The sequence below is a fragment of the Copadichromis virginalis genome, linkage group LG15 (genome assembly GCF_057382275.1).
Source record: "Copadichromis virginalis isolate Kocher_CV1m ecotype Utaka linkage group LG15, C_Virginalis_male_GT1.1, whole genome shotgun sequence".
NCBI classification, from domain to species: Eukaryota; Metazoa; Chordata; class Actinopteri; order Cichliformes; family Cichlidae; genus Copadichromis; species Copadichromis virginalis.
Genome location: NC_140632.1, coordinates 34,627,260 through 34,653,188, shown reverse-complemented (window position 1 = coordinate 34,653,188; position 25,929 = coordinate 34,627,260). Strand labels below are relative to the sequence as shown.

The window sequence follows — 25,929 nt, the reverse complement described above, 5'->3', positions numbered from 1 at the left end:
CAGCAGCAACCTGTAGGAGACGTGCAGAACCATTAGCAGGAAAATGCACTGGTATACTGAAATAGATTTATAAATTTCAGACCATTTCTACAGTTTACAGAGGTTACAGCTGGGTGGGTCATGACCACACACAACAAAGAAATAAGTGAATGAGTGACTAAGTAAGTGACTATGGTGCCAGACAGGCTGGTTTGAGTAATTCAGAAACTGCTGGTGTGCTGGGATTTTCCCACATAACCAGGTTTACAGAAAATGGTCAGAAAAAGAGAAAAATATACAGCTCTGGGTTTCTCTGGGTGAACATGTTGATGTAAGAGGAGAGTGGCCAAAACTGCTTTGCAGATAGGAAGGCAAGAGTAACTCAAATAACCAATTGATAAAACCCAGTTAAGGAGAAGAGTGTTTCTTAAAAAAAAAAAGGAGTGAATGAGGAAAGACAAAGGGCCCTGGGTTGGAATTGTGTCTCGCAGCACATCTCTTGCTCAACCAGGCGAGATGTACTGGTGCCTCAGAAGAGCATCTCTGAATACACAACATATTAAACATTTAAGCTGACGGGCTACCGCAGAGCACACCAGCTTCATTCCCTGTCAGCTATGAACAATAAACTGAGGCTACAATTTGCACAGGCTCCCCAAAACTGAACAATTCAATTCAATTTTATTTATACTTACCATATATAAATATACCATATTTATACTAATCACAACAACAGTCGCCTCAAGGCGCTTTATATTGTAAGGTAGACCCTAATAATAATACATAATACATACAGAGAAAACCCAACCATCATATGACCCCTTATGAGCAAGCACTTTGGTGACAGTGGGAAGGAAAAACTCCCTTTTAACAGGAAGAAACCTCCTGCAGAACCAGGCTCAGCGAGGGGCGGGGCCATCTGCCGTGACCGGTTGGGAAAAATGTAACCTTGTGTAACATGTAAGATTGGAAAAATTTAAAATGTTTGTTGTGATGAGTCTTAATTTCTGCTGTAGGGTCAATATTTGGCATAAACAACATGGATCTATCCTGACTCGTATTAATGGTGCAGACTTGTAGTGTGAAGTAATACTGTAGTAATACTGTACTGTTTTCTTATCACACTTTGAGCCCCTTAGTACCAACTGAGCATTATTTAAATGCCACAGCCTGCCCGAGTATTGTTGCTGACTATCTCTATCCCTTTATAACCACAGTGTACCCATCTTCTACCTGCTGGTTCCACCAAGCTAACACTCCTGGTTTCTTTGGGATGGAAAATATCATGTCAATACAGACCCGAATCTCTGAGAGTTTTTCCAGCAGCTTGTTGAATCTGTACTTTGAAAGAAAATGCAGTTTTAAAGGCAAAAGGGAGTTCAACACTGACAAGGTGTAACTTCTTTTTTAAATGAATGTATTCAGTTGAAGTCATTGTTTGTTTTTGCCTTGTTTCATTGTAGAGACCAAAAGTTTTATGTTTTGATCCAAGTGGGGGAAAGGGTTATCTGTGTATGAGTGTTTCTTAAGAAGTGGACCAGGTCACAGGTCTTTCTACCAAGATCACAGAAGCAGCAGCTTTGCTACTTCTAAGTATCTGTTCCTCCAGGGTGGGATAGTTTGGCTCCAGAGATATGAACTGTTGAACTGCACTGCTCTTCCCGTCCAGAGCCTGCTGTGTTTTCAGTGTCGTGTTGCTCATTAATGTATTGACACAGTGTCATGTCGACCCTGCTGGGTCACACTGACCTGAAAGCATTGTTGCTTCAGCCTTCCTGTCCAGCAGCTCACACTCCATCTTATATCAGTCAGATCCAAACCAAGGTTCAACAATGTGTCACCTCTGCAGTGTTACAGTTCACAAACTGCTTGCCTCTAACCCAAAATCAAACAAACTATCTTGCCAGCTTTCCCCAGGCTTAAAACATCTCATGTGCTTCTCAGAACTAATGATAACAGGTTTCATTATAACCACATTTAAAGGCAGTTTGACATTATAATCTCAAACATTTCTCTCTGTTTCCAGGTTGTTTAAACACTTTTTTAAATCATATTTTTGTGTGTCAGTCAGTAATAAGTGATACAATATTCTATAAGAAAACCATGAGCTGAGATTTTGATGATTGTGACTCTCGTGCGTTCTCTCAAAGCTCTTCCTAAAAAGAAAAAAAGAAGAAGTTTTTTTCTTTCATTGTTATAGCTCTGTTCTCTCACCCTCATCCCATAAAGACTGTGTGAGGTGAAGAAATGGTCATGTCATCACTGTGAACTGTGTAAGTTCCCCATAAAACAGGCTTATAAGCAAAAAGGAAACTGCTTCGGGAGAGGGAGAGGTGAACTGTAACTAAGTCAAATGTTCCTTTTTCTCTCGTAGTTTATGGTTTGTTATGGCAGCAAAAACAAACCAGATGCTGGATGGTCTGGCTTCCCAGCAGCAGAGAAGGAGTGGCATTGTTCCCCTATTGTTTATAGATTTGGATGAAGGATGGCAATTTCTTGCTTAGTCGTGGGTCCAGGGTGGGGCCCTAGTAACGATCTGTGCAAGGTAATATGGACCACTGATCTTCTATCTTGGTCTTGGTCTGGCCTGACACCAAGGACCAGTTTGTCTTGGAAGACACTATCTGGGGCAAATTTCTCCTGGATAAGGTGAGATGTTTCGGGCAGGCCTGACTGGGAGCCAACCCAGGGCATTATATCTTTTGGCTGATATGGGAACGCCTCAGCATCCACCCCCAGAAGAGCTGGAGGAGGTAGCAGATGAGGGTCTGGGTATCATTGCTTAGACTGCTGCTCAGTGACCTAAAACAATGGATGGATGAATGCTAAACCCAGTAATAAAAATTTATATTATACTTTTTGAGAAAGCAAACAACAGCTCTGTGTGATATGAAAAAGATAATAAATGGTTGAGAATGAGTGTATTATTTGAATTTTAATATGTTGATTGTTTGAGCTGATGCACAAATAAGAAACAGGTTGAGTAGACTCCAACAAAAATGCAGGCCCAAACTTTGAGCCTCAAGGCCATAAAAACAGATTTCACAATTAATTGCCGTGTAAGCTTAACAATGGTTACAATTCACCATTAACAAGGTTTTTAAAAAACCCGTGAATCCTCAGAGACACATTTGAGAGCTGAAAGTACAGAGTAATGTAGCGTTCATTTGAGGTCATTTCTGTGGGAAGAAAATCCCTGTGGACAGACCAGTCATCCATAAAAGTTCTTGGATTAAACCCTCCCATAACCACTGACAGCAGTAGTTTCATCTTTGGGGCCATCAGTTTGATTACCAGCATGAAAGAGCTCTTAGGTTTGGACCCAAACTTAGTCCTAATTGCACGCTTATGTTTGACTCATGCATGAATACTCCTATAACCCCCGTTGTGACTCTGTTCTGCACGCTGTCCTGCTGTTAAATTTCACGCAAACAGCAAAAACAAAATGCTCTTTATGTTGAACTTGCTTCATAGCTCAGACCAGAGGACCACTGCAGTAATGAACATGGAGCAAGGCGATGAATTAGAAATGACTGAAGATACACAAGAGCTAAATGCAGCTGTGCACACCCCAAAATACTGGATGAACTCAACAAGCATGTCAGGAGAATGATGCAACATGATAATCCTTAAGTTTTTAGTTTTTTTTATAGAGTCTTTGCTTTGACGGTGATCAAAATGGTGAGAAATAACCAAAACTTACAGCAGAAAAAGAATTTTGGGAATCAATTTGAGATATTTTAACATTTTGTTATGGTGCAGGGCTCTTCTCCCTAGTTAGTCTTTGTTACACTTCATTCAGACTGGTATCTTTGTGTGTGGCTGATGTCTTTTTATTGTATTAAAGCCAATATTTTCATTCTTTATTTCACTGAAATGACCCTTTACAGTTTCTTTGTTTGGTTTCAAATATTTTGGCTCAGTAAGGTTTCTTTTAAATTTTTAATTCAGTATAAAACATTTGGAAGCTTCTTTGTCACAGCCACTTTAGGAATCTTTTTGTTTTCGGGTGTCCTGTTTGTTGTATGTAGAGAATCCCTGTGAGTACCTTCATACTGGAAAGACTACAGCGCCCTCAGCTGTTGGATGGCAGGTGATGCAGTTTACAGTGCTTTATGAAGGTACTTTCGAATAATCACAATCAGAATCAGAAAGGGTTTTATTGCCAAATGTTGAGCGGGTTTACAACATTAGGAAATTGCTGCGGTGCTTCAGTGCAAACATACTGTTATAAATACTGTTATAAATTAAGCTTAAATGGACATGAAAATAAAAATGAGAATAAGAATTAAAAGTGCTAAGTAGATAGATAGATATATACATGATATATACATGAGTGCAGGTGGTGATCAGTGCCAAACATGGAATGATGCAGTGAACACAACGTAGGGTCATGTGTTAGTGGTGGGAACAGTCATAAGGTTATTGTTCATGTGTCCAACAGCAGAGGGGAAGAAACTGTTCTTATGGCGAGAGGTTCTGGTGCGAATGGACCGGAGCCTCCTGCCTGAGGGAAGCAGGTCAAACAGACTGTGTCCAGGGTGAGAAGGGTCAGCTGAGATCCGAGCTGCACTCCCCAGTGTCCTGGAGGTGTACAGGTCCTGCAGAGATGGGAGTCTGCAGCCAATCACCTTCTCAGCAGAGCGCACAACACGCTGCAGTCTCTGTTGTTCCCTGATAGTGGCTCCAGCGTACCACACGGTGATGGAGGAGGTGAGGATGGACTCGATGATTGCAGTGTAGAACTGCATCATCGTCCGTGTTGGCAGGTTGAATTTCTTCAGCTGCCTCAGGAAGTACATCCTCTGCTGGGCTTTCTTAATGACGGAGGTGATGGTGGGCTCCCACTTCAGGTAATAAGTCAATCATCCCCTTTTTGAGGCCAGGAAGACACACACAATACTTGGACGGTTTTGTCAATTTCAGATCTTGAAATTTCGAATTAGGCATGTCAAAAGCTCAACTTATTAACTCAAAATTCTGAGTAAATACCTCAAAGTAGGACCCAAAATACCCAGTAGGAGTTCAGTTAGACTTGACCAATAACAGCGTCCCCTGCCCTGTGGTTGGTGACGCTGTTATTTGTCATTAATCCTTCACTACAACTGTCAAAGCACCAAATGTGGGAAAATCTCTTGGAATCATGGTTTTTCATCCCTCAGGCAGACAGTCTAGAATAAATCGGCCACAAAGGCGTCTCAAGAAACTTTATTTTTAACCTCTCAGCTCCCAGTCTGGACTCAAGAGACAGACACCCTCTCTTCTTTAAAGATGAGGCTTTAAACTTTCCTTTTTGACAAAGCCCATAGTTAGGGTTGAATCAGGTGACCCTGAATCTTCCCATAGTTACCCTGCAATAAGCCCAGGCTGCAAGGAGCTTCCCATGATGCACTGAGTGCTTCTTCTTCACTGGCCTCCTTAATCATTAGTTATTATTCATCTCTGGTTCTCTTCCACAGCGTATCTTTTGTCTGTCTTCCTCCCGTAGCCCCTAACCAGTCACAGTAGATCACAGTAGATGGCCAACCCTCCTTGACCCTGCATCTGTTGGAGGTTTCTTCCTGTTAATTTACCAACCAAACCCTTTGAGTTAAGGAAAAACTTTGATCTCAAACCCAGAAATTTTAACTTGTGTTGGGCTTTTTTTTTTTTTTTTTTTACAATGGCACAAATGACCTTACATGCAAGAAACAAAAGAAATATTTAAAAATGATTTATGATTACATGCCAGATTTGGCGCCATTTGACCAAACTGACAAACAAGTCCCGCCTATGTGTCGTCGGTCCCTGGGGGCTCCACACAGGGTTCCTGATTGGAGCATTCAGCTGTTTGTCAGTGTTCCTTCAAGATGGAATTAGCGGCAAACTCTCCAAAACCTACGTCAAAATATAATCTGTCGTTGCAGCTAAACAGGAAATGACGGAAAAGAAGGCCTCTGCATTCAAAATAAAAGCCAGTTAAAGCAACATTTCATTAGACGTTAAACCAACATACTTATAATAAAATATAAAAACATAAAAAGCAATTAAAGACAAAATAAAAAGTTACAAATTCTTATAAATAATATATAAAAGTTAAATATACACTTTTAAGTCTGCTTTTGAATGTAAGCATAGTTGTAATTGCTCTGAGGTCAGCAGGTGGCTTGTTTTAAAAGTACCTGAATGCATCCTGAGCACTAATTTTCTGAGATCTGCTTTGGGAACAGTTAAAAGATTTGCAGCCGATAACCTGCTACAACATAAACAAATCAGCGCCTCAATTGTTTTCAAGCTTCAGCTGACATTACCCCACCCTTGATATTCACTCACACTAATAGATACACAGTATGCTCACAGAAGATGATTTTCATAGGTTAAAAAACAAAACAAAACCCTGTAAGACAAGGAATATGTATGAACACCAATGATGCTTTTCCAAATCCTCATCACTCTGTGCATCCGACAAACACACAAGTAGAGTGGTAGAAAGCAACGCATCAGTCATGATATAAGCAGTCGTGAGTTTGAATTATGTTTGTGTATGCTCTGCCGTGTTGAAAGAAAACCTGTTTGTTGGACTTATTTACTGATCAGACAATGATCTTTACTAAAAATCATGCAAATGTTAAACCTACTGTATTATTACTGTATCACTACTGAGAAATAAAATAATAAAATGCATGTTTTAGAAAATCAATTTTACAATACAAAAGCATGAATGAATAAATTAATTAATTAATTAAAAGTTCAATGCTCTAAATGTATTTATAATATCAGACAAAACATTAGATAACTGAAGCTGACAGGTCTGTCATCAGCGTATACACAGGAGCTGTGATAGAACGTGATTTAAGAAAACGAGATTAGAGATGTAAATGTATACAAGAGATAAAACAAACCCCTTCAGTGCAACGTGGTCGTTTTATTTTGAAATTCTAAATCGGAAACACATTTTAAACTTTTTCGGTAACTTGACCCAAAGGCTGAAGTCAGGGGGTAGGAGTTTTTTTTCCCCCTCCCTCCTTCTCCTCCCAAACTTTTCTTACCTCTACTGAAGTTATGACAAGCCTCAGTGTGACTGGACGGAGGGCAGCCACAAGGTAAGACAGCAGTGCCCGAGGGGGTCCATGGCTGTATTGATTAGCTGATTATTACTAATCGAGCCTCTGGCCAAAGTAGTTGTGTCTTATTAAACAGAGGCTGCTGCAAACTGTTCCAGTGGATTATTGATAATGTCTGATTTTGTGTTTGCCTCTGGAACCTTATATATAATATATACATTTTTAAATTATTTTAAATGCTCCCTTTTTTAAATTTAGAGTCTACTCAGACTCTATTTAGGTTTTACTGAACTGTCTGAGTGGATGTGGTTTGTACTGGCTCCCTCGCCACTAATTTGGCAAACTGAAAATAGTTTTTGTTTCCCAAACAGGGCTTTTCTCCCACCACTGCATTTGCTATGAGAACCATTCACTTTAAAGCTGTGTTTTATTGCCTGCGGCTGTCTCACATTAGAAATGACAGGATTTAGGTCAGTGTTCGTGATATCTTTTGTGGTTTTCTTGTTGTGTTGTTGTTGTTGTTATTGCTGTTGCTTTGACTTGTCAAACCTCAGACGAGCCACTTCAGTGCGCATCTCCTTTTACACCTCTTCCTGCAGGACACACTGCAGCTTCTTCACATGTGAAGCAAACTAAATGTAGCTTCAGTAAAGAAGGGAACATCTTTCTGTGCCAGACATTGTTGTGGGAGGGGTGAGGCTGCTTTATAGGACGGAAATCCCCCTCCATCCCAAGTCAGCACCCCCAATATCTGTCCCCCTGGCTGCTTTCCTGTCTTATAATAAAGTGCTGTGATTCCAGTGTCTGGTTTGCCCTGTAGCTTTGCTGGCTTCATCAGCCTCTCACTATGAATCACTTGGGATGATGGACGGCCTGCAGCCACAGCTCCGGATGTTTAGCTTGAAAACAGCACTGCTTTAAAAAAAATCCTAAGTGGCAGCGCTGTTGGGGGCGTGTTACATTAAATACCAGTGAGGTGATGAGATATTACCCTCAGAGGCTCTTTTTTCCTTTTTTATTCACACATCCATGAATTTGAAGGTTTATAAGACAATAAAAACTTTTGCTGCATTTCTTTTCGATACAAAGACACAAGTTTTTACAACTCGACTTTGATCCTTCATCCAAACAGAAGAAGTGCACTTTATGTTATGAAGTTATTCAGCGGCTAAAGAATTGTGTTGCTGTCTCACCTGTATTAATGAAACAGGAAGTGCGTATTTAAGCTTTTGGTTAAAGTGATTAACGCCACTACTATTAAAAAACAAGGTCTGCATACCCACAGCTTCATTTACCCTAACACTGGCAGTCAGTGTGGCAATGCTGCATATTATGTTGTAGGTCCTGTATGTAATGTTGGATTTTTGATACTTTTGAGATGTTTTGAGTTTATATGGTTGCTATCTTGACAAAGTCTCTGTTGTAAAAGAGATCTTAGCTCAGTGGTTCTGCTATATTAATAAAGTGCTGACTGTGGTATTAATGCTCTGTCTTTAAAATCTGATCAGTTGTTTTTCAACTGAATCTATAATTAGATGTGTATAAGTACTATAAAGCAAGATTGGAAGTTTTCGAGCTATGTGAGCTTGAAGTCCGAGTTTTCTGTTTCATCAAAGTGTCCACCCTTACCTGGCTGAATCACCATGCAACTTATGCCGAACACATAACCTAGTTCTACTCTGCTAAGTCTCTTTTGCACTGCCGGATGTGCAGCTACTAGAAGACAGAACACACACCGAGAATAGCTGTTCGGTCAGTAAAATTAATTTCACTTTGATTTGCCGACAAACTAAAGTGATCTCCAGGTCTCCTTTATTAGGCTGTGGGACGGTAACCTTGATGTTTAAATGGATCCAGTTTAAAGTTTCAGAGCTCTAATGTGCGGCCATTGTGTTGTGACCTTTGTTTGTATATTAAATAAGAAACCTCTGCAGATCCATCTGTGGCTCAAACCCAAGAGACATGTTTTGATTTTCTGGCCTGTTGTTTTGCAGTGAAGAGTGCTTTGTGCTGCCAACACACACACACACACACACACACACACACACACACACACACCCCTCATGAATGTCATGGACGTTCTTTCGGTCAGGATGTTGTCGTTATGTTGCGCGCCATGGGATAAAACAATTTGTTGCCTGTCTGGGAACGATGAGCTCAGCAGAACAGGAATCATGAGATAAGTAGGTGAAGCAGTGTAGTGGCTGGTGCTCGGTGGCTCGTCGTTACCTCGCTATTGTCAGCAATTCTGCATAATGTAACCTTTTTGGATTTCTTGTCCACCCATCAGCTCTTCCTTAATTAACTAATGTGGGAGTAGGAAGAAAAAAAAAGTGAGCTCATTTATTGGTTCGGGAGTGAAATATAGCAGCCGTATGGATTAACAGACTAAATATCAGGGCTCCAGAAAACTGAAATCAAAGAGGCAGTTGCAGTAAATACATCCTTAAGTCTCTGGATGAAGGGTAAGAGTGAGAAATTGATGGGGGCGATGAGGAGAAGCTCTTCAGAATTTGTGTTAAGCTCTTAATAACTTTGTGGCGCTCTCTCAGGGGAAGCTGCCTTTCTGCAACAGGACCCTGGGGTTTGACTTACTGCTGCCACCTCAAAAATAGCTTGGCAGTAAGTCTACTTGGAGGAGTCAAGAGGTCACTGTAACACTCTTGATACTCAGTGACAGGATTATATACATACATATATATATATATTTTAATAAACACTGCCTTCCTAATTAATGCATTCCTGCCTGATTTACACCTCGGAGCTGATGGAGAACAGTTTATTAAATTAGAACTAAATTGCATTTGAGTGTGTGCTCATGAGTCCTGCTTGATAAAGTACATGTGGTCGTATTTTTAGCTTTATTACAAGTGGCTTTAATTTTAGCAGGCCAGTGCACTGCGGTGACATGATGCAGGCAGGAAAAAGAAAGCTGGACGCAGCAGTGTCAGGAGAAGTAAAAAATAAAACTGACATATTCTGACCGGGCCACGTACTGAGATACAACCGCCGCAGCGAGACCGGGCTATAAATCAATACTTCATTCGCTATTGTTTTCCTTCGCATTTTGTGCCACATTCAGGTCAGATTTTGGTAATGGTAATTATGAGATCTAGACTTCTAAAGTAATAATTATGACTGGGAAACACAGACTTTTCTGACATCTTTGTTTATATATACCCAACTTGGTGCTGAGATAGTTTCATCAGTGTGGTATTTTTAAGCTCCAGAAACTGTAATCGCACAACTCAACGAAATACGTTTTCTTCTATGAATAGACTGACCCCATCACCCTTATGTGAAGAATTAAATTTTTGTATTGGTCTGCCCAGATCACGGAGCTCTAAACAAACCAGGTTAGTAAACAAGAGACCGCTGTGTGCCTCGCTGAACTTGGTATTGAATTTCTGATTTTTATTAGAGGTGCAACGATACACAAAATTCACGGTTCGGTTCGGTTCGATACTTTGGTGTCACGGTTCGATATTTTTTCGATACAAAAAAATGTTCATGCCTTTTTAATTTGTCATTTATTAAAATTATAAATATATATTTTAACTCAAAAGTACAGTTTTTAAATTTAATGTTGCTGAAACAAAAAAGTAATAATAAAAAAAAAATATCTCAGGGCTCGTAAAATTTCAAAATCCCTGGTAGCCCTTCGGGCAGGGACTCTTCAGTTTTTGGTAGCCCAAAATAAATTTAAGTAGCCCGAATAAAAAAGAGAGCAATTTTTTGATTGATGTTTTGTTTCCTGTTTTGTTTCCTTTATAAAATTATACATTAAAGTATAATATTGTAAAGGAAACAAAACATTAATTAAAAAATTGTTGAAAAACAAATTACAACATTGTATAAAAATTACAATCATCAACTCAAATACTTGGTTCTAATTGAAGAGAAACTTCTATGAACTTGTAAGAACTGTGTAGGACATGAATCAGTCTGTGTCAGATCCTGTATTTGAAATTTCCACTGAAGTCACGGGTAAGAGACAAGTGGAACCAAGATCGAGGCCATTTGCTTTTTGAAGTTTGCAAAGACTGCTAAATTTTGCCAGTGGTAGTTCACTCTTTGCAACATAGTACGCTGTTCTAAACAGATTTTCAGGTTTATTTTTAGTATGTTATTTGCAATTGGTGTTTGTTCTGGGAAAGCTATTGCAGACTGAGCAATAATGCATTTCTTGCATTTCTCATGGGTTCTAATGGGGGCCTTTCTTAAAATGACTGGTCCCAGTAACAAAGGCGCTTGTCGACCCAGAAATCGAGGGAAACCCAACAACACACCCGGCAGAACATTACAGGGAGTGCAGAATTATTAGGCAAGTTGTATTTTTGAGGAATAATGTTATTATTGAACAACAACCATGTTCTCAATGAACCCAAAAAACTCATTAATATCAAAGCTGAATGTTTTTGGAAGTAGTTTTTAGTTTGTTTTTAGTTTTAGCTATTTTAGGGGGATATCTGTGTGTGCAGGTGACTATTACTGTGCATAATTATTAAGCAACTCAACAAAAAACAAATATATATCCATTTCAATTATTTATTTTTACCAGTGAAACCAATATAACATCTCCACATTCACAAATACAGTGGGGCAAAAAAGTATTTAGTCAGCCACCGATTGTGCAAGTTCCCCCACCTAAAATGATGACAGAGGTCAGTAATTTGCACCAGAGGTACACTTCAACTGTGAGAGACAGAATGTGAAAAAAAAAATCCATGAATCCACATGGTAGGATTTGTAAAGAATTTATTTGTAAATTAGGGTGGAAAATAAGTATTTGGTCAATAACAAAAATACAACTCAATACTTTGTAACATAACCTTTGTTGGCAATAACAGAGGTCAAACGTTTACTATAGGTCTTTACCAGGTTTGCACACACAGTAGCTGGTATTTTGGCCCATTCCTCCATGCAGATCTTCTCGAGAGCAGTGATGTTTTGGGGCTGTCGCCGAGCAACACGGACTTTCAACTCCCGCCACAGATTTTCTATGGGGTTGAGGTCTGGAGACTGGCTAGGCCACTCCAGGACTTTCAAATGCTTCTTACGGAGCCACTCCTTTGTTGCCCGGGCGGTGTGTTTTGGATCATTGTCATGTTGGACGACCCAGCCTCGTTTCATCTTCAAAGTTCTCACTGATGGAAGGAGGTTTTGGCTCAAAATCTCACGATACATGGCCCCATTCATTCTGTCCTTAACACGGATCAGTCGTCCTGTCCCCTTGGCAGAAAAACAGCCCCATAGCATGATGTTTCCAACCCCATGCTTCACAGTAGGTATGGTGTTCTTGGGATGCAACTCAGTATTCTTCTTCCTCCAAACACGACGAGTTGAGTTTATACCAAAAAGTTCTACTTTGGTTTCATCTGACCACATGACATTCTCCCAATCCTCTGCTGTATCATCCATGTGCTCTCTGGCAAACTTCAGACGGGCCTGGACATGCACTGGCTTCAGCAGCGGAACACGTCTGGCACTGCGGGATTGGATTCCCTGCCGTTGTAGTGTGTTACTGATGGTGACCTTTGTTACTTTGGTCCCAGCTCTCTGCAGGTCATTCACCAGGTCCCCCCGTGTGGTTCTGGGATCTTTGCTCACCGTTCTCATGATCATTTTGACCCCACGGGATGAGATCTTGCGTGGAGCCCCAGATCGAGGGAGATTATCAGTGGTCTTGTATGTCTTCCATTTTCTGATGATTGCTCCCACAGTTGATTTTTTTCACACCAAGCTGCTTGCCTATTGTAGATTCACTCTTCCCAGTCTGGTGCAGGTCTACAATACTTTTCCTGGTGTCATTCGAAAGCTCTTTGGTCTTGGCCATGGCGGAGTTTGGAGTCTGACTGTTTGAGGCTGTGGACAGGTGTCTTTTATACAGATGACGAGTTCAAACAGGTGCCATTCATACAGGTAAAGAGTGGGGGACAGAAAAGCTTCTTACAGAAGACGTTACAGGTCTGTGAGAGCCAGAGATTTTCCTTGTTTGAGGTGACCAAATACTTATTTTCCACCCTGATTTACGAATAAATTCTTTACAAATCCTACCATGTGAATTCATGGATTTTTTTTTTTCACATTCTGTCTCTCACAGTTGAAGTGTACCTCTGGTGCAAATTACTGACCTCTGTCATCATTTTAAGTGGGAGAAATTGCACAATCGGTGGCTGACTAAATACTTTTTTGCCCCACTTTATACATTTCTGACATTCAAAAACAAAACAAAAACAAATCAGCGACCAATATAGCCACCTTTCTTTGCAAGGACACTCAAAAGCCTGCCATCCATGGATTCTGTCAGTGTTTTGATCTGTTCACCATCAACATTGCGTGCAGCAGCAACCACAGCCTCCCAGACACTGTTCAGAGAGGTGTACTGTTTTCCCTCCTTGTAAATCTCACATTTGATGATGGACCACAGGTTCTCAATGGGGTTCAGATCAGGTGAACAAGGAGGCCATGTCATTAGTTTTTCTTCTTTTATATTCTTGCCAACCACGCTGTGGAGTACTTGGACGCGTGTGATGGAGCATTGTCCTGCATGAAAATCATGTTTTTCTTGAAGGATGCAGACTTCTTCCTGTACCACTGCTTGAAGAAGGTGTCTTCCAGAAACTGGCAGTAGGACTGGGAGTTGAGCTTGACTCCATCCTCAACCCGAAAAGGCCCCACAAGCTCATCTTTGATGATACCAGCCCAAACCAGTACTCCACCTCCACCTTGCTGCCGTCTGAGTCGGACTGGAGCTCTCTGCCCTTTACCAATCCAGCCACGGGCCCATCCATCTGGCCCATCAAGACTCACTCTCATTTCATCAGTCCATAAAACCTTAGAAAAACCAGTCTTGAGATATTTCTTGGCCCAGTCTTGACGTTTCAGCTTGTGTGTCTTGTTCAGTGGTGGTCGTCTTTCAGCCTTTCTTACCTTGGCCATGTCTCTGAGTATTGCACACCTTGTGCTTTTGGGCACTCCAGTGATGTTGCAGCTCTGAAATATGGCCAAACTGGTGGCAAGTGGCATCTTGGCAGCTGCACGCTTGACTTTTCTCAGTTCATGGGCAGTTATTTTGCGCCTTGGTTTTTCCACACGCTTCTTGCGACCCTGTTGACTATTTTGAATGAAACGCTTGATTGTTCGATGATCACGCTTCAGAAGCTTTGCAATTTTGAGACTGCTGCATCCCTCTGCAAGATATCTCACTATTTTTTACTTTTCTGAGCCTGTCAAGTCCTTTTGACCCATTTTGCCAAAGGAAAGGAAGTTGCCTAATAATTATGCACACCTGATATAGGGTGTTGATGTCATTAGACCACACCCCTTCTCATTACAGAGATGCACATCACCTAATATGCTTAATTGGTAGTAGGCTTTCGAGCCTATACAGCTTGGAGTAAGACAACATGCATGAAGAGGATGATGTGGACAAAATACTCATTTGCCTAATAATTCTGCACTCCCTGTATGTTATTTACACGGGTGCACATAAGTGGTCTGCATGTGCGCATTCGCTGTCAAAATAAAAGACGCGCACCAGATAAGAAGTTGCAACGCGCGTTTGCGTCCATATAAAAAGCACTGTTTTTGTCTGCTAGAGTGGGATTTTCACGGCACATTCTGCACCACATCTCTGTGTGTTCATCATTTGTTTGAAGCCAGCTCACCTCTTGCAACTACTTTTCCGAGAATACGCGCTTCTTTTGTGGTTCGGACTCCTTCTGACATTTCTTTGGAGGTGGAAGAACACCAAAGTAATTGCTTAAAGGAGCTTCTTCGACATCTTTAAGAGTTCTAAACAAATGTCTGTCCTCCTCCAGAAAATCTTATGTACGCAAACACGCGTTGCAACTTCTTATCTTGTGTGTGTTTTTTATTTTGACAGCGAATGCGCACCTGCGGACCACTTATGTGCAGCCCCGGTTATTTAGCTCGTCATATTGCAGCCACAGAAATTCTTTTGTCCATGAAACCATAAAGCTGCACTTTCTTTTTGCCTTATAGTCTGATTTGTCATTACTCTTCCGTTTTGTGGTAAGCTTTTCTTTGGCTGTCACTTCTTCACCCTGACCTGTCTTATTTGGCTCAGCAGAACTAAAATATATATCCTGCTGCTTTTACACACACACACACACACACACACATATAACGGTCAGCGATTCTCTGCGTGATCAACCTCTCACATGTTTAAGCTTGCTGCGGGAGATTTCACTTGTCATGTTTGCATAGTAAGCTAACTATTAATAAGACGATGTCAGAGGAATTGGTGCACAAATTATCATCACTCACAGATCAGTGCTGTCGCTCTCTATACACAGTTCACGCGATTGCAAAGTGAAAGCAAAAAACAAGCGCAAATTCAAATGCGATTTCAATATGTCACATATTGACAGTGGCTCACCGATGCCAATGACCTAATTACCCAGCTACATTTCCGAAAGAATGCAAAAGCATTGACATATTTTTCCTTCCTACAATAGCCCGACGGGCAGGGCAGGGCAGAGATAGATTTTGGTAGCCCGACTGGAAAAATCGCTAGCCCCGGGATGTCGGGCTAGCGATTTTGCGAGCCCTGTATCTGATTGAGGAATCACTCATCTTTGGAAAAGAGAGTTTATTACAGAGAAATGGCTCTTTCCAAAATAAAAGCTATACTATACGCTTCTTCTGGGCTATATTCTCAGCAGCATATTAAACATATAAGGAGAATCATGTGCTAACAGCTGTCTAAATGACTCGGCTAAAGTTAGTAGCATGCTTGTTGTTTTTGTCTGCTTCCATTTGTCTTTGCACTAGGATGATATCTGAGTAAATGTGCAGTCATATTCATTGTGTTCCCACTAGTGCTTTCAGGTTAATCTCGTTGAAATGACCTTAACGCCACAACACAGCAAATCTCCGTTAACGAGCTACCCCTGATCGCCCCGTGCATGGGGCTAGACGGCCAACACGTTAACGAGCTAATTGCGCTAACACACTAGTTCCCACCCATGTAATTGAGCATTGCGTGGCACATCCAATACACTGTTTTACTTTAGTCCATGACGCGCTTACCTTCAGGGTCATACGTCACATGAAAACCAAAATAATTCCAAACGCCAGATCTGAATGAGGGTGGGGGAGGTTCAATTTGCTATGTTGCAAGGAGAGCTTAACTTCTGTCTCGCTAGCTTGCCCTGCGCTCTTCCTTCTGACGATGCTGTCTGTGTTGAGCGCTCAGTGGATCTGTGCTCGACAGTGTAGCCTAGGCGGAGTAGTCGAGCGCAGATTCACTCTGCACTCAACACAGACAGCATCGTCAGAAGGAAAGTTGATAAAATAAATGACAAATTTTGTATTGTTCGATACATATGCGTACCGAACCGAAAGCACTGTATCGAACGGTTCAATATCGATACAAGTATCGTTGCACCCCTAATTTTTATGTAGGCCTATTTAAGTAGTTTCCTCTTGCATCCATTTTTTAAGTAGTATTGATTGAGTTAAAGGGAAATTCGGTCATCATCAGAGTCTCTCTGCAGGTTTTTGGGAGTATTGCTGCTTAACGTTTTTGATAGAAAAGATCCAGAACAATGCCCATAAAGAGCAAAAACAAAAAAAAAAAAAGATTGGCTGCTTGTGAGGGACTGGGAGTGCTCCAGCAGTAGAGCTACAGTGTGTCCAGAAAGTATTCAAAGCGCTTCACTTGTTCCATTTTTAGTCCTGTTACAGCCTTATTCCAAAATGGATTAAATTTATTTTCCCATTAAAATTCTACACACAACACCCCTTGCTGTCTCAAGTCTTCCTGAGTATGATGCTACAAGCTAGGCACGCCTGCTTTTGGGCAGTTTCTCCCTTTCTTCAGTGCAGAATCTCTGAAGCACCATCAGGTTGGATGGAGAGCATTGGTGCACAGCCATTCCCAGATCTCTCCATAGATGTTCAGTATGGTTTAAGTCTGGGCTCCTCACAGAGTGGTCCCAGAGCCATTTTCCCAGTTCCTGCTGGTAAAAAAAACATACCCATAGCATGATGCTGCCACCACCGTGCCTTCAACATGTTTTATAGGCCAGGTGATGAGCAGTGTCTGTTTACCTCTAGGCGTGATGCTTGGCGTTCAGGCCAAAGAGTTCAATCTTTGTTTCATCAGACCATAGAACTGCTAATGTAGTACTAAGGGGCCCAAAGTGTGCCAAAAAAATATATTCCTTACACCGTTACACCAGCACCACCTGCCTGAGGCACTGAACAATACAAGGAGGGATTGAGCCTCAATTTTAATTTGTTTACACCAAATTCTGATCCTGACTGTCACAGCAATTCTCAGCAGACCAGGCAACATTTTTCCAATGTCCTGTTGTCCAATTTTGGAGAATTGAAGTCTCTGTTTCCTGACCGTACTGGCAGGAGTGGCACCCAGTGTTGTCTTCTGCTGTTGTAGCTCATCTGGTTGTAACAAGTAGTTATTTGAGTCACTGTTGCCTCTTACCTCTGGCATCAACAAAACTTTTTCACCTGATCTCTTTTTCAGACTGTTCTCAATAAACCATAGAGATGTTGAGTGTGAAAATCCCAGAAAAGCAGAAGTTTTAGAAAAATACTTCGACCAGCTTACCTGGCACTAGCAACCATGCCATGTTCAAAGTCACTTAAATCACTTTTCCTCGACATTCTGATCCTCAGTTTAAACTTCAGCCGGTCATCTTAAACATGTCTATATGCCTAGATGCATTGATTTGCTGTCATGTGATTGACTGGTTAGCATTAACAAGCAGTTTAACATCTAATGAAGTGTTCAGTGAGTGCATATCAAAGATGTACTTGGAAATATTTGGTAGTCTTACCCTTACTCATATTTTCTCCTTGGTAGGTGGTACGTTATTAGAGGAAAAATGGAAGTGAGTGAAGAGTTTCTGTTTTTATTTGTTTCCATCAAGTGCAGTCGTAAGAAACATTTCAAAGGTTTCTGAAAGTTTAAAAGCTGAAGCATTTTTTCCTCTGGAGCAATTAGCTTTAAGTGCGAGACCTGCATGGAATTCCCATAACAATTAGCATGCATCCAGGCTTTTAAAATGGAAATGAACACTTTATGCTAAAGGAAATGGTAGGTCTTTAAAGAACATTGGATTTCTGCATTCAGATCTAGATTTTAAAAGGTAAAAACGCATATCGTAATAGTAATGGTGTTATTGAGGAAGTCTGAAGCGTCTTTCTGTGACTCTCAGATATTTACAGGAATCAAGAGCAGCTCTGTTTCTCATAATTGTATTTGCCTCAATAGTCTCGTGATCATGAGTCATTTACTTAAAACAATTTCGGAAGCTCATGTCCAGTTTTTGAGCTAATTGTACTGAGATTGAGTTTGCATTATATTGTTATCTCGAGATGTCAGACAGTTTTAAAATCATGGCTTTGCAGAAATTTAACTTGATCAGCTTAACTTAATCATGTTGAAACTTGTCGACAGTCCATGTCTGCATATTTTCATTATCTTCATTCCTTGTTAAATGAAATCAAACATTTGTGATCTTTCCTTTTGATACTGTATAATGCTGCCTAGCTATTAGGTACGCACAGGCTCATGAATGATATGATGTAACCACTAAAACTCAATTATCTTGAAAAAATGATGAAGTTCTGATCACAAGGGAAGGCGGTTTGATAATTCAGGACATCTTGTAATAATCATTTGTACATAATGAAGACAAGATAATTGAGCTAGGTATGGATCAGAAGAAAATCTCAAGATAACAGATTGTGTCTGTAGTGAGGGTAAATGCCCGGAGTATCAGACAATGTAATGTATGTCCTCTCTTATTTAGAAAAATGGATATAAAGATAAAATGAATGTTGCTTTCTGACCTTCCAGCTTATATGTGGCTCTGATAGGCCTCTGATCCTCAGGCCTGTCGGTTTCCATAAAAGAAATCTTAAAAAAAGGTCAAGTATGAGGTAAATCTATGTACTATAAAAAACCTCAGCTAATATGTATATATAGATATAGTCCTTATAATCCATCCACTTGTTCACAATTAAGGTAATGTTTGCCTGCAAAGATCTGATTCTGCCATCTGAACAAATGTGAAAGTCGTGTCATAGAAATGCCAGTGAGGTCTACCACTGTGGTCCAATCAGACGCTCCTCCCTCTGCTATCTCTGCAGTCTGAGAAACACTCAATGAAAAACAGGCTAAAAATACCAACATCAGCTCAAGTACTAGCAGGGCAGCACTGGGAAAGTCATCAGACTCTGTCCACTAACACCAGGGTGGGAAAACTCCAAATTTACTGAAGACTGGCTGCAAATTTGTAAAGTCTTTACTCAGCCACGCACTGGCCATCATTCAGGGGTTTTTTCACTTAACTGGTTGGTAGAGTGAGAATGGATTTAATGCTTGTGGACTGAACATCTAAAATATCAGATCTCTCAAAGAACCAAACCACAACTGCTTTTGGAAATTTAGACACAACTTTCAATTTTTTGACCGAACAATAAACGCCCTGTTCGACAGGAAAAAATATGTTGGTACTTTCTCTGACGCCATCTCCCCAATTCTGCCTGACAAGCGTCTCTAAGTGTGAAGTGGGAGCGAGGTCACCTCTGTTCAGTGGTCCATAGTGGAACAAAAGTTGTGTTTGGTATTAAGGTGACTGTGAAAATGTACCCCTGCCCTGTGAAGCCACTAAATCATATAAAAAGATTTAACAAGGCTCCAGCACTCAATGTTCCCTTCCTCATGCTGTTACAAGAGATATAACTGGACTTTATGGTCTATTTAATCCCTTAATACATTTCATTACTGAGACAAACTCACTCTTGCTGCCAAGTATTGTATGTCCCATCGTTAAAATAAAAAAGACTTATAAAATGACGTCTAATAATACCAGTGCCACTTTGTTCTTTAAAATAATTTACAGGTTATAACTGATCGATGTATTCAACTATTTACAGATTAGTCTTCTTTATTTTGATCTTTTTAATGCTTGTTCGCTTCCTGGAATCTGATCTGGCCATATCCAGCAGCAAGATTTATCCCAAAACCCTAAAAATTACACTAGTGTGGGCACCCTAAGCTATCATCCACCTCTACAGTCTGACCATCCATAACTTCACCTTCCTGACAAACCCAACATCCCTGCACTAAGGTGGATAAAACCATCTTTTACTCTTCTGATCTGGCTTTTGTCCCAGGTATTGTAGCATTTTTCTCCCCCAGAAAATCTCTTTGTGGAGTTTACATGTTCTCCCTGTGCTTGCATGGGTTCTCTGCAGGTACTCTGGCTTCCTCCCAAGGTTAAACACAGTGTCATGCTTGGGGTTAGGTTAATTACTGATTCTAAACTGGCCACAGGTATGATTGAGAGCATGAGTAGTTGCTTTGTTAACTGTGTGATAGAACTGATGACCTGTCTAGGGCATGTACCCCACTGGATAAGCTCCAGTGCCCCCTCCCCCTGTGAACCTGAAGTTGAGAAGCAGAAGAATATTGTTAGATGGAGAAAATCTGTTTTCTGGTGAGGTGTGGAAATCTGAAACCCTTTCTTGCTAGTGCATTGTGGAAACTACTCTTTAGCATATTTTTTTTTTTTTTTTTACAATGACGAGGCAAACGGCAAATATGGAGTAAACAAGGAGGGCAATATAAGCAAACCATATCTTGCTGGACTCAGCAGGATTGTGGTAATATGGCACTCAGTGAGTCATCCCCAGACTGCACTTTGTAGAAATTCTTTCATATAGATGACAAAACAAAATGTTGTTTTCTTGAACAAAACTGTGACAAGAAAAGAAGACACGTGGTGGAAACATTCTGCCAACTTTAAACTTGCTGGAAACACTTAAAGACTTAATCCCAAGTTTTATGTTGCTTGGTGACAAATGGGTCTCCAGATGTGAATGCAACTCACATCTGGATGGGAAAAACTGGCCAAAGATGCAGATCAACAATTCTAGCTGTGCACAGAAACAGCCAAGCAATCAAGAACAAGAGCATTTTCCAATATTTTCAACATATCGTATTTTAGCTTCACTGTCTGCAAATATCTCACAAAGCTATGTTTGAAAATGTAGCTTAATTGGACAGTTTCTGAAGCATACGCTGGAAATAAACACACAATCCTCACATTCAATCACACACGTTTATTGAGATTTCTCACGTGATGTCACTCACACATTGCTTAGGAGTTGTCCATCATATTGGATGTGATACAACCAGTTGTTGCACGGGAAATGCGTATTCTCCGAGTGGTTGGAAGGGGTTCCTGGAGGCTGCTGGCCCCTGCTGGAAGAAGGTACCGCACTTAAAACCTCACCTGATTTAAATGGTTATGTCTAGATTTTCATGGTTGCCGGAAGTTTTTCATGTGTGTCTGCAAATGCTCGCTAGCTATTAGCTGAGCAGTGGCAAAACTTGAAAAAGTGATATGGAGAAGGTTCGCCTTCAAAGTAAAGTTCTTCCTTTTGGCTGTAGCACTAAGACATAACTTTTACTTTGGAGGCAAATCTCCATTTTAGGTTTGTGTTGCACTTTTCACAGTTTCACTATAGCTCAGGGAACAGCTGGTCACTGTTTGTAGACAAGTCTGTCACTTTCATTCAACCTATGATCGCAGCAATAAGCTAACGATCAAAGCAATCACAAGGAGGATTGAGCCAAAGGATTGGAATGCACATTTTTCTCTAATGACAGATGATTGCCATCTGGGCACTCACTGGTCTGTATGTCTGTGTGACTGGATCTTCAGCAGTCATTTTCTTAGTGACTGCCATCAACCTCCACCAGCCTAGTTTTGCCTTCACAGCCAATGGTTGCCAGATGGTTGTGAACCATTTTCTAGACCTGTGTGTCTGGAGTCTTATTCACTTCAACCTACACTGTCGGCATCATTGTTACACATCCAAGTTAAAATCATGTGGTTAATGGTCATGTGTCTGCAAAACCTCAATCCGTGCAACCTGGCTACACAACCAACGAGTGATGTGATGCTGGTGACATTTCCGTCTTTAGCCTGTGGTAAAAACATTGTAGGGATTGGGATTGATTGATGATTTCTAGTAAATATTGCAGCATTTTTATCAGAATCTTCATCACTTATGAATATGCCTTTTTGGTGGCTCTTTTAAAAAATTGCATTGTTACTAAACCACAATAATTCAAAGGGCGGACACAGTTTGATGTCTTCAAGTGAAAAATTCATAGAACATAAACAGATTTCAATGATCTATCTTTGTCAGTCTAGAGGTTTTAATACTTTTGGATGCAAAAATGGTGGTTTGGTGGTTTTCTCATGTTGTCATAAGTGGTTTATAGCCAATTTATAGAGTTTTAATAATCAGGTCTTGTACCAAAAGGATGGCATAAATTCAGTAAGTAAAAAACAGACTTTCCTTGCCTAAAATCACCTGGCAGATTGCCTCAGGGTCAGCCGCAGGCCATCAATATGTTCGGTGCAGTCATGATCCCTGCAATTGCAATTGCATCTTAGTGTGACTAAGCCATAAAGAAGGAGCTAACTGAATCACTGCATTACGGAAAACTGAATTAGAGCCCACAAACATGTATTTTCCAGAGGAGCAGCCCAAAGCAGATGAAGGTGTGTGTAGAGAGACATCTCATAGGCGGTGCATCCTCTGCCTTGTCATTATACCGACCAGCTCCATCAACGATATGCAGAACTATCATAATTTCATCCGGTGAAGGAAATGATAACAGTATGGAGTGTGTTTTAGTAGATTCTGGGCATGAAGCAACAAACACTTGACATCTGGTCTTGTTCTGTAGTTACGACAATCAAACATCTGGAGGCTCCAGTAGCTACTGTTGTGAAGGAGACAAATGGGTCACAGTCTCCTCTTAAACTCAAATCTGTGGACCAGATATCTGGGTCAACTGCAAAAAGGCTTTTAGAGATGTCAAGAGCTGCTTTACTTTCACTGTTCACTTGGCTAGAATAGCAAAGAGCTGAATGGATTACAAAAAAGGGAAATGAGAGAGCGACAGACCTGCAGTTTACATGGAAATAATATGGCTGATTATTGACCCAGATACAAGATTCTACAAGGATTCAGTCTGTTATGATGGGAAGAGTTTGTGTCACCACAGAGGGAGAACAAGGCGTGTTCGGTCTGAAAGGCAACGTGACGTCAGAGCTGGAAACTGACTTATTGAGGGGAAACTTGACTTATGAACGCTGCTTTGTTTTAAAGAGGGACTGACTGGATGCTGCTGCTGCTGCTGGGATACAAAATGGGTGCGGTGCAGGAAGTGTATCTAGTTGTGCCAATACCATCATTGTTTCAGAAATAAACATGCAACATTTATTAATAAGAGATGGGGTCTTAAATCTTTGGAAGAGGAAATCAGCAGGATGACCAACATAAAACAACGATAGCAATCTGTGGTAGGTCCGTCCAAACGGCCCAGACTCTCTCACAGATTGGTTTAGTTGTAGCCGACATGACGGAAGGAGAGCCTTTGGTCAACAGGATGCATCTAAAAGAAGTGAAAGTCTTAACAGGGTTTCTGTAGGTGCCCTACTGGAGCTGACCCTTCCATCACTCTTGCAGGTCTCATGAAGTGCTGGGACCACTGTGTAGTTGTTTCGCAGTCAGAAACACCCCCTAAGCTAATAAAGTAATCTATATGCTTTTTCACTTCAATTATATTGGAATTTCAAAGAAATCCAAAATCAAGAAACCCTTGTGCAACTTTTGCCAAGAGAGAAAAATCAGTACTCGTGCCCTTTGTTACTGAAGAAAAAGTCCCTATTAATATGCACTCTGCCTTTACAAACATTTCGGAAAGAATGGATCATCCCAAAGGGCTGCAGGCACGATGACAGAGTAGTCATTCCTCTTACTTATCTGAACTCTGCTTAAAATCCACCATTTGCGGCATATACATAGTTGGTGTATTGTACCAACAGAAATGTACATCACTTGGACCTGAGCACGCCCTAGTGGACTTGCGGATGCGAAAAGTATCATAATTTTTTTCAGGATGCTGCAGTAAGCCAGTTGGTGAAATTTCTTCCATCCTACATATTCAGTGATCAACAGTAAGTAGTACTACTGCAAAGTGGATGTGTTCAGGAATTCTCAGCAACTACATAAAGTTACAGAGTGGGGTGTGTAACAGTTTCCAACACTCTGCAGACTCGGGAACTGCAGCGCTCCAAACCACCTCTGCTATTAACATCAGCACAGAAACTGGAAGCACACAGCGATGCAGCTCCTGCAGGTGGCCCAGTCCTTTGGTGAATATAAGTTATACGGACACAGATTCCCTGTGTTCAATCTCAGCTTCTGAGGTAACTGGGTTTGGCCGAAGGAGATGAGAAGTTGAGGGCGTGTAATAAGAACCTGTACAAAGTCATTATCAAGTCATCTTGTAGAAACTTCATGAAGTAATAGTCCTGACGGGTTTGAGAGTCGGTAAACAGTCGGTATTTTGACCTTGCATTTGGAGTGACAACGTCCAACAAACCATAATGTTAACGCTTTTAAGGAAACCTAAGGAAGCAGGACACGGTGAGGTATTTAAGAGATCACAGATGGATGAGATCTGACAGAAGTGGAGTCAGTGGGAAGAAGAAGTCATTATTTGATGCCACCATCTGTGGACAGTGTCCGCCCTCTCTCCTTTATTCAGCAGGATCTCTTCAGCTTCAGATCCACCTTTGGAGCGGCTTCGGCTCTCCATGTTCAAAACTCAAGTGCCGCAGTTCCCCCACGACTTTGCTAAATTCACTTTGTGGCTTTTTGAACCTGGAAATGGGGGAGGAAAAAAAAAAGGCAAGGAGCACGAAAGGGAGTGGAGGGTGAGGGGGTGGGATGGTTTGAAGAAAACAACCAGGCCTCAGAAAACTTTTGGAAAACAGCGTCACAACCAAAGAGGCATAATGCCTCATTGTGGAGGCTGAATGTGCATGATTGTGTGTGTTTGCTGGAGAATCTGGAAGGAAGAGGGAGGGGGAGGCGGGACACATGTGATGTTTGAATTCAACCTGATTGTGAATTTTCAAAAAAATAAAACTTTTTTTTTGTACACAACAAGATGCGATTGAGGTGAATTTTGTTATTTAGGACACAGGAAATGGCATCTGGCGGCAAAAACCCTGCACAGAGGTGACTGTGTGTCACCGTGAGTGAGAGCGCGCACAAACACTTAAATGCTCGTGTTCTTGCCAAATGTGATAACATGTTACCTAACCTCAGTGTGATGCATCATGTGATGGCGGATTCAGTGCTGGTGTTGGCGGCAGGATACCTCTTTGTGTGTATGTGTTTGTTCAGCTCTCAGCTTTTGCTTGTCGTATGCTTCATGCTTTCCTGCTGCCTTCAGGAAGCAGCTTTCAGGACGGCCTGATGGGTTTCCTGGCAGGACCCTCTACCCCCCTCCCAGTTCCTACTGGGAGACAATAGGAGGTCTCACAGGGCATGGAGGTGTGTGGTGGTGGGAATTTATTGGGGGAGTAGTGGGCTTCCCTTCAGGAAACTTTAGACCTATCCAAGCAGCAGAGAGGCCTCTTGTGTGTGGATGTGTTGAGCTTCATTTTAGTTTCTGTTCAGCCTAAATGTCCTCATGAGGATGAGGACTCCTGTGAAAGAGATTAAGCTCAGGATTAGCAACTGGCTTTAAGTTTCAGATTATCAGATTGGAAGTAAAGATTCTGAAAACGGACCTGTAAACTCTCTAAATGCAGAGTTGATTCTTAAATGGTAATTACAGAAACTCTCACCTCTATTTCAGAAGCTCAAGTTTTTATTAATGTCCATTGAGCTTTGTTTAAAGACATAGTGTGTAAAATCTCATCGCTAGATGTCAGTAGATTGGAAGTCGTAGTCAACTGAGCTCTGTTTTCTTACTTGTTCCAATTCAAGTGCATAATTTTTAGAATAATCTATTTTTGCTGCTGTTAGC

The 25,929-nt window shown here is 41.1% G+C and overlaps 1 protein-coding gene across 2 annotated transcripts in view; it reads left to right on the top strand.

The window, feature by feature from the left end:
- Window positions 1–6,979: 6,979 nt before the first annotated feature.
- Window positions 6,980–25,929, top strand: part of kank3 (KN motif and ankyrin repeat domains 3) — a 45,501-nt gene continuing 26,551 nt past the window's right edge. For both annotated transcript variants that reach the window (XM_085433076.1, XM_085433075.1), the window contains exon 1: window positions 6,980–7,061. The gene's annotated coding sequence lies outside the window, so the exon portion shown is untranslated. The remainder of the gene's footprint in view (window positions 7,062–25,929) is intronic.